General features: G+C 33.9%; 1 long non-coding RNA gene across 1 annotated transcript; it reads left to right on the top strand.

Moving 5' to 3' along the window:
* Positions 1–1,034: 1,034 nt before the first annotated feature.
* Positions 1,035–3,919, top strand: LOC141599783 (uncharacterized). The gene is made up of 5 exons (XR_012523934.1): positions 1,035–1,223; positions 1,657–1,697; positions 1,788–1,945; positions 2,842–2,887; positions 3,560–3,919. It is a non-coding gene; the product is annotated as an uncharacterized LOC141599783 (long non-coding RNA).
* The last annotated feature ends 456 nt before the right edge of the window (positions 3,920–4,375 follow it).

Here is a 4,375-nt window from a genome sequence, read left to right as displayed (position 1 = left end):
TAGATTAGGGTGGATTTTTCATCCTCTAATTTCCGGCCCAATTACCGAAACAATAAGGAGTTTTAATTCCTTATTTTCGGTTTCCAAAGATGTAAAAATGTGTTAAATATAAATTGTCATCTAGTGAGGATCGAACCCATGATCTCTTGGTTTGAGTACCCTCACTATTATATACCACTATGACACATTCATCTTGTTGATATTAAATATAACCGATTACATGTAATTACGAATTAACAGATTAATTCGTCCAAGCTAACATTACATACATTTAATTAAATATAACTTATTATATTCAATTTACGAATTGACATTAATTAAATCTCAACTAATATTATTTAATCTTCATTAAATAATTGTCTCATCAACACATTGACTAACTGTTTAGTCATATAAGGCATCAATGTGATTATATTTCTATAACCACATCTCTCAAACACATCCTATAGGTGTGACCTTTAGGGACCAGTTGATCACCGCCATCTGTATGATAATAACGTCAAACTTTCTAGCAAGCCAACTGTTATTAGGTAATCGTTAATCAACTGATTAAAATACGAAGTATACCTTGTGAACCTGTAAGAGATTTACAAATGTTATCACACTAATTTGTGGAGGACACAAGCTCCAACAAAACATGTATGTTTGAGGGTATAAATCCTGTTTTATTTATTGTACTTTTATTTTGTATCATTAATGTAAGGTTTATATCAAAAGCACGTTCAAAACCATCTTAAAAACCATCTTTTAAAACCGTATTTTCAAAACAGCGGAGGTCTGACGGCGAGAAGAAACGCAGCAGCAAGTGCGCCTCTTCGAAGAATCGCAGCACTAGTAGAAAAATATTGATTTGCGGCTCCTTATTTGAGGCGTTTTTGCCAAGTAGCAGCAAATCCAAACCGAAAATTAATTTTTTTACGAAATTATAAAAGTATTTGCGGCGTTGTTTAGACTAAACGCCTCAAATAAGGTATTTGCTGCGTTTTGGCCAAATAACCGCCTCAAATAAGATTTAATTAAAAAATAAAAATCTCGCATAATATTCCTCGCCGTCATTGCCTACCATTCCTCAATTCCCAGTTTCCCACTCCTCTCACCTCTGAACTTCAAATGAAAAAATGTAGACTGCTCGAATTTGTCACCAGCTGACCTCCATTCTCCTCCGGATCTTGTTCTTCTTCTCTCATCAGATTCACCTTCCTTTCATCGTCAACATTCCATAGGTTTATTTCTTCACTCTCTTTTTTAATTAGATCTAGGGTTTGTACTCAAACCCTAATAATTCTAATTCATGTTGATTGATTTAATTCATTTTATGTTTTATTTTGTTTTTATATTTTGATTATCCTCGGGGTCGTCTTCTTCTCTACTCTCCGTTGTTAGATTTCATAAATTGGGTAACTGAAATTGAGGGGGTTTTGATATTTGATTAACACTTTCTGTGCATTTATAAAAACTTTCATCTTTGATATTCTGGTGCTATTATGTTATTTGGGTTGTCTCCAGATTTCGAAAAATCTATAAGTTGTCGATTGTGTCCAGAAAATTTGATGCTTGAAGGTGTTTTTATTCTCTCTTTCACGTTTTCTTTTTGAACATTTATCTTGTAATTAGCTTACTAACAAATCCAATTTATGTGATGACATCAACTAACAGTAATGTCATCGGGGATGAAATCAACCATATTCACGACTTGGGTATGTAACCTGCCATCTTTAAACTGTCTTTTAGAGCCCAACTGTTGTCTGCACAGATGAACTGTGAATTTATATAATTGGACTTTGCAGGACTCCCAACATCTTATGGGCGGGAACTACGACTAAAAGATGCTTCTGGCGCTACAGAAAGAAATGACAGTGATATAGGTTCCTCCTTGTTCAATGCTTAGCCTCTTGGCAGAGATATGCAAAAGGATATACTCATCAACTCCTCTACTCACAGGAAGGTAAATATTATGAAGTTCTCAGCATTTATAGACATTCTGTTTTTACTTTCAAAAAAAACATCGCCCACCAGAGCTAGAATGAAATGGTTGAGATACATGTTAATTAAATTAGGGTTTTGTTTTTCCTGTCAAATTTTCATTGCCATTGTACTACTAACTACCGCGCACCACTGCTAGAATGAAATCAAGTTCGAACTTAGTTGACAACATCTTTGTTCTCCAACTTAGTTTATTCCCTTTTATCGATTTTGATTTGTTTTATAAATGATTTTGTTCATCGTATAAATTTGAAGCTGCTTGTCAATCTGGTCATTTTAGTCATTAATCCTAAATTATTTTCAAATGAATCTGTGTATGAGGTCCATGTACAGGAGTTCGTGACCAAAAATTGAAAGAAAGGTGGGCTATCAAATATTTTTTACGGCTACTCATTCGAGTAATGGGTATTTGTCTTTCTTTTGAGTCTAGTTCAAATGTGTGAACCTTTTCCACAATTAAGATTTTTGTTTGTGGCTTATTTTGTTAGAAGTTCGAATGAGCTACCTACTTTATATGTGTGATGTAGGATGAAATTTGATTAGACAATTGCATGGGATCTTTGCTAATATGACATGGTGGTAACTGATGCTCGTTGAGGGTAACCAAACGTCCATCAATAGTCATAAATTTTTCTTGGTGCAGCATTAGCCATAAGTTTTGTGCTAATAAGATGTTTGATTAGTTTTTAACTTGTGTATCATTTATATGACTTCAAGGAATCTAATTATATTGGTGAGGGAAGGTTTATCGTAGACATTTTGGGCTTTCTTGTGCTTCTTCGGTTAAAGTCATGCACCTAGTTTTTTGTGAGATAACCTTCATCTGAGCAGGTTATTGTTTCATTTGTTCCATCCTAGGTCTCGGGTTCGGAAAGTTTCAGTGATTCGCAATCTCTGCCAGAAGGTAACTACGATGTATCCAATCTTAGTGTTAATCTGTTGTCTTAAATACTTGGTGTCTTAAATTTTTTGTTTAAAAGAGAAAAGTGTCAGCCATGGCAAAATGCGACAGAGTCATCAAGGTTGAAGTATACCGTGTCCATATTGTTGAACTGATATTGATTGCATTTATAGAGAAGAAGTGATCAGTTTATACAATGCAATCAGACTATCAAAGTATTATCGAAGAAATAGTTTTTAGCTATCTGGAATCTCAGCTCACATGGATTCAACTAGAAAGTTAACACCTGACCCTTGAGGCCTTGAGTATAATTCTGATAATAAGAGAATAAAAAGAGACGAACACCATCATTAGCAGCTGTAAAACTGAAGGAGTTGTCCGTGGTAGTTAAGAAGACAAGTGAGATAAACCTGCTACTCACTTTAAGTTTCCATCTGAATTTTTTTTCATATATTTGAATAAGAGGTAACTCTGTTATAATTTTATAAATGTGGGTTCGAACAATCACTGATGGAAGTGAGAAATCATAGAGTTATTTAGCTGTCTTTTTATCATTAGATGTCCTCTTTGCCTCTGTTAAGGAAGTCATTTGTGGCCCATTTAGTACACCACCTAGTTTGGACAGGTTTTCTTCCCCTTTCGCTTAAACTCTTAATGAATATTCTGTTTTTTTAGGAGATCCAATAAGAAGGAAGAATGTGATCTAGCCTGAAGCTGGCAAAAAGACGGAACACATACTATTTTTGCTCACCAGGTTGCACTTTTGTAATTTTTTGTTAACTTACAGGCATACTGAATGATAGTTTATGGAATTAGGCAAAAGAAGATTGGGCGCAACATCAGCCAACTCAATACCTTCCCTGAGAAAAACAGCAGCTAACTTTATTAGCCGAAAAGAGATTTAGACAATTGTAGAGGTTTTATTTTTATTAAATGTATGAATTTAGAATATTTACTAAAATTATTTATGATTGTATTGTATAAACTAATATTAGAGATTATTTATATATAAATCATTTGTTTGGATTGATTTTATTTTTTTCTATGAATTTTATTTTAGCTTATTTGAAGTGTTTTTTTAAAAATTTTTTTTTTTTTTTTAAAAATAAATGCTATTTGCTGCGTTTTTTTGGAAAAAACGCCTCAAATAAGAGGAGCTATTTGCTGCGTTTTTTTGGAAAAAACGCCTCAAATGAGGATTTATTTGCTGCGTTTTTTTTGCTGCGTTTTTTAAACGCCGCAAATGAATTTCTTATTTGCGGCCCCTCCATTTGCTGCTACACAAAAAACGCCGCAAATAGCCTATTTTTTGGAGCCGCAAATAAATATTTTTCTAGTAGTGGCATATGCTGCGCCTCTTGCTGAGGCTGCCGCTGCTCCTGCTCTTCTTCTTCTTCCTCCTCGACCTTCTGCAATCTTTCTTATTTTTATTATTTCTTGCTTTCCTTTATTTGTATCATTATATAGAACATGTCTTTATTAATCCTTTCA

This window comes from Silene latifolia, chromosome 9 (genome assembly GCF_048544455.1).
Source record: "Silene latifolia isolate original U9 population chromosome 9, ASM4854445v1, whole genome shotgun sequence".
Lineage (NCBI taxonomy): Eukaryota > Viridiplantae > Streptophyta > Magnoliopsida > Caryophyllales > Caryophyllaceae > Silene > Silene latifolia.
Note: the sequence above shows the minus strand (reverse complement) of the source record. Positions and strands in the feature narration are given on the sequence as shown.